The 4,466-nt window shown below is 44.6% G+C and overlaps 6 non-coding genes across 6 annotated transcripts; 3 read left to right on the top strand and 3 right to left on the bottom strand.

The window, feature by feature from the left end:
• Positions 1 to 128: 128 nt before the first annotated feature.
• Positions 129 to 201, top strand: DQ04_tRNA077 (the record flags this gene model as incomplete). Its single annotated transcript has 1 exon — positions 129 to 201. It is a non-coding gene; the product is annotated as a tRNA-Val (tRNA).
• A 135-nt stretch (positions 202 to 336) lies between these two features.
• On the top strand, positions 337 to 409 carry DQ04_tRNA074 (the record flags this gene model as incomplete). Its single annotated transcript has 1 exon — positions 337 to 409. It is a non-coding gene; the product is annotated as a tRNA-Lys (tRNA).
• A 2,232-nt stretch (positions 410 to 2,641) lies between these two features.
• Positions 2,642 to 2,713, bottom strand: DQ04_tRNA008 (the record flags this gene model as incomplete). The annotated part of the gene is made up of 1 exon: positions 2,642 to 2,713. It is a non-coding gene; the product is annotated as a tRNA-Arg (tRNA).
• A 122-nt stretch (positions 2,714 to 2,835) lies between these two features.
• Positions 2,836 to 2,907, top strand: DQ04_tRNA046 (the record flags this gene model as incomplete). Its single annotated transcript has 1 exon — positions 2,836 to 2,907. It is a non-coding gene; the product is annotated as a tRNA-Thr (tRNA).
• A 62-nt stretch (positions 2,908 to 2,969) lies between these two features.
• On the bottom strand, positions 2,970 to 3,051 carry DQ04_tRNA036 (the record flags this gene model as incomplete). The annotated part of the gene is made up of 1 exon: positions 2,970 to 3,051. It is a non-coding gene; the product is annotated as a tRNA-Leu (tRNA).
• Positions 3,052 to 3,186: 135 nt separating this feature from the next.
• Positions 3,187 to 3,258, bottom strand: DQ04_tRNA011 (the record flags this gene model as incomplete). The annotated part of the gene is made up of 1 exon: positions 3,187 to 3,258. It is a non-coding gene; the product is annotated as a tRNA-Gly (tRNA).
• Positions 3,259 to 4,466: the final 1,208 nt, after the last annotated feature.

Genomic DNA, 4,466 nt, shown 5'->3' with positions numbered 1-4,466 from the left:
AGGGCTTGCTTCGAAAAAACAGTCCCTTCTCCCGTAAAAGAAAGGGAAGTGTTTCTTCATTGTCTGTTTGCTCTTTTTTCTCAAACAAAAATAAACGCTTGCAGAGGTCAATCGCCGCGCTTATGATAGCGTGGGTGATCTAGTGGTTATGATGTCTGCTTTACACGCAGAACGTCGCGGGTTCGAACCCCGCCCCGCGTATTTTTTCCCATCCTTTATTCTGTATGAAAAAGAAAACGGCATAATGACGATCCAAGTTTTTTGTGATGATGATAAAATACGATCAAATGCAACAGGATTATATAAGATTTTTAGTAATCGCGTTATGTTCACATGGCCCTTCTAGCTCAGTCGGTAGAGCGCACGGCTCTTAACCGTGTGGTCGTGGGTTCGAGCCCCACGGGGGGTGTTTTTCCTTTCCATTTGTAAACGGATGATTGTTGGTTTTCCCTTCCCTAAAGTAAGGGAAAAAACCACTCTTTATTACATTAGGATAATAAGTGAAGATATATAAAAAATTCTTTCTTGTATCGAAACCGAACCTGGTACCATTGCATCCAAAAAAAGATTTTCTGAATCTTCGGTAACGTACCAACTTGGCTATAATTGAAGGGGCGCACCTATCAATAAGAATATAATTATATATTCTTTCTATTTTAAAAATATAGAATCTTCTTTATTCCACCAAGCATTAAGGATATTTCGGCAGGCCGGAGTATCAAACTCTGTTACCCTTCTCACAGGGGGCTGGGATCTTTGAGCGGGGAATGAGTGGACAAGTAAGGGTCTTGCTGCGTTGACTTGGTGTTCTGTTTGGCTAAGCGTCTGGCTTATGGGAAGCGCCTCTGTAAAGAAGCGGGTCCAAGCCGTTAATGTGGAGGAAATGGGTCAGGCCGGAAACGGAGCAACCCACCTTGCGCGCGTCGCCGTTGCAGAAGCACACCGAGGAGCATGTCAGGACTTGAGCCCCACCCGTCGTCGCGAAATGGTTCTTTTTTATTATTATTTTAATTTGTAAGCTTTTATGGGGGCAACCCGAGGTTATCCATGAACGGCGCTCGTCTGTGGTTTAAAGGTACGCCCACGTCGCCACCATGGGCCAATTCTTTAAAGAAGAGAAATTTGCGGTGACGAGAGAAATGTGGCCCCCGTTAGCGTGGGAGCAACACGCTTCATTGGTGGACCAGTTTGTAACGTTCTGCCAAATACGCAATCAGCCACTGAAAGAGGAGAGCGCGGCTCGTTTTCTACCAGCAGTTGTGTTGGAGGCGGCGTCGCGCTTCGGCCTCCCGCCTTTATTCTTTCAGATTGCTCTTCCGGTTGGATGCACGGCATTTGTTTTCAGTGCCAAGTGGTGGGTGACACTGCCGTGAAACTGACTCGTTTACCCATGAGGGCAGAAGGCCGGTCCGGAGGTTTTTGGAGATTTTGGGCTTCCACAACAACAGGAGCAGTGATTCTGGTGCACCCGAAATGGGCAGCGCCTTCTAATATTGAAGTGAACCTATTAATAGATGATATTCGTCTCTCAGTCAGATGACAGTATGTTCTTGCATTGGAAGAGAAGGTCTACTTGTGTGCAGCTGAGTGTGGCGTAAGCAATAGGGGGGGGGCAGAGAGTCCGGGAGTCTATCATAACACCTTCTTATGTTCTTATCTTAACCATAAAAATTACCCCATTGGACCTAGTGAAGAATGCCTAAAGGCCACTGTGAGGGCCCATCCGCCACTAATGGACTTCATCATTGCGACTTTTGGTTGGGGTGATGGCGTCCCGATTCCCTAGGCGCTGCGGCGGGGCTTGGCATAAGATTGATTGCATTTTATTTCGTTTTTTTTTTTAAGCCCTCTTCGATAGATACCACCGGTCTTGGATAGAGGAATGTGGTGCAGATCTTGCCACTAGCGTATCTTCTTTTCGCCTGGAAAATAGGTTGAAAATACGTGGCGATCGAGGTAAGTGGATAACAACTAAAGTATTATCACACCTTGGAAGAGAATAACAGCCACACTGATAACCGATGCGTCGAAGCACGGCTGGGGTGAGATTTAATTTTTACCACACTGGGGAGCTAAAGATTGCAAGTGGTTTATTGGATAATAACCCCGCATTCCACCAATATGCAAGACGAGGCCCCTGCACAGCTCGACCAGCATTGCCGGGTCTTCCTTCAAAAGAAAATTTTTGCCTCCTAATCTGAAAGTGTGGTTGGGGAATACTTTGCTTCAGAGAGCTCCCAAGAAGAAAAAAAAAATGCAGAATTTTAATGTCCTCCCCTGGAAACTTCTCCGGAGTTTGGTAGTGGTTGAAGAACACGCCATTAGCGCGGTTTCTTCAGCATACCATTCCCACTGAAAACCCAGCGGACAAATGTCTTGAGAAGACGAGCTTTTTCGATAAACGTCTTGACGAAGGGGAGCTAGCGGGGTCTGAAGAAAAGGTAACTTCTTTTTGGGTCTCACACCTTAAGTCGATAGTGGGTTGTTAGAAGCATGATTTTGAATTTGGGGGTTAACACCACTGAATAGATATGGCATTGCAGAAAAAGAGTGAACATTTTGTATGTATTTCTCTGATTATAGAGTTTCTGTTCATAGTGGGTTTTTGGAGCCTTTCAGAAAATGGGAAAAAGGAAAAATGCGATCCCGGCAGGACTCGAACCTGCAACCCTCAGATCCGAAGTCTGATGCGCTTCCATTGCGCCACGAGATCACTGTGGAACTCTTTGAAAATGATTTAGGTCTATATTTTAAAAATTTCTCATGAACTTTTTTTAAAAAGAAAAAGTTTTTTTACACATATATCGAGTACCCTATCAACACAGTGTACCGTCCGGCTCTGTAGCACAGTGGCAGTGCACTGGTCTTGTAAACCAGGGGTCCCGAGTTCAATTCTCGGCAGGGCCTTTTTTGCACAATGAAATAAAATTGTGCCTGTTGGGATGTTTAGGCAATAACAGAAAAAGGTTTGACAAGAGTGGGGTTTGAACCCACGCCTCCGGAGAGATGACGACCTGAACGTCACGTCTTAGACCACTCGACCATCTTGCCACGTGGATGCAGTGTATGTGTGAGATACGAACGTCGTATGATAAAAATCATATGAAAACCCCTAAGGTGTGAATGTTTTTTTTTTTTACACAGGCGTATCGCCATCGATGGCGATAGCGTCGATCGTTAAAAAGCTGCAATTGCCGGGAGTCGAACCCGGGTCGCCCGCTTGGAAGGCGGGAATCTTGACCGTTAGACCACAATTGCCTTGCGGAAACCATACAAAAGAACGAGAAAATAAGCTTGGGTATAGATTTTAAAAAACATTTGGATTTGTTTTGAACCCGTGTCATTTTGGTATCGTGTAACAGTGGGTAGAGATGTTTTTTTTCTTTTAAAAAAAAGGGAGAAGTAGATGTCACGGACAATTATTCTAAACGAAAAAGCTGCATGTATTCTAAATTAAGATTAAAAAAATTTGAGTTATAAAATAATTTAAACTCTCTCTTGGAGTTTAAATGTTTTCAGAAAATACGCCATAACTCACCTGCAGCGCGTCATCAAGAAAGCGCCGAGATCGCAGTAAATTTTGAGAGGGCCTCACTTAAAGTGCCCATGTTTTTTTCTCTTTTTGTTTTTTACTGAAAAGTGAGATTGTGAGCAGAATATTTCTGTATGCAATTTTATTTTAGTCGTCTGAAAACAGTTGTCGCTTGCTTTGACCGAATATGTTCTTAAATAGTTTTTGCTTGGTCAAAAGGGAAAAAGGCAGACGAAAGAATTGAAGGAAATTATTCATGCACCTAGGACCCACCCCCAGCCCAATCATAGGCGCAGCATACCGCAAATGGTCTAATTAATTTAAATAAACATATAATCTTTAACCCTTTATTATAATGTGTTACTTACGCATAGGTAGCTTCTGGACATTAACCCGCAGCCACTCTTTCTAGGTAAACACCCTTTAGCCAAGCCATCAATCGCGAAGACGTTTCCGCGCAATAAACTGTCCGCTGAGCTGTCACCAGAAAGAACATACGCAAAAGTGGCAGTAACACAAAATCTCTTCTATAATGAAAAAAACTACAAAAGCTCCAATAAAAGGGCATAAGACTTCGCCCATCTCTTTGAAACAGCCACTTGCAGAGAGGTTCTATTCACCCATATCTCTAAACTTCAAAAAAGGCAGGTAAAGGCAGAGAAAGCCCAAAGCACAGCGCGCGCCCCAGCCTGCATGGGAAGTGATCGAGCGCACCGCAAACGGCACCCCGCAATAAACACCCCACCGGAAGATAAGAAAAAAAAGGCCCCCACCCAGATAATGACGCACCCAAAATAAGCGAAGCTGTCCGGGACAAAAATGAATAAGCACGGCGCGGGGCATTGGTTGAAACGGTTCCCAACAACCCAGCCCCAACAGGATTGCAGAGGACGGCGGGCCAGCAGGCGCGCCAACATCAACCAAGCCGCCGCCC

This window comes from Trypanosoma grayi (genome assembly GCF_000691245.1).
Source record: "Trypanosoma grayi strain ANR4 Tgr_724_V1, whole genome shotgun sequence".
Lineage (NCBI taxonomy): Eukaryota > Euglenozoa > Kinetoplastea > Trypanosomatida > Trypanosomatidae > Trypanosoma > Trypanosoma grayi.
The sequence above is the reverse complement of the archived record's forward strand: the minus strand, read 5'-3'. Positions and strand labels throughout refer to the sequence as shown.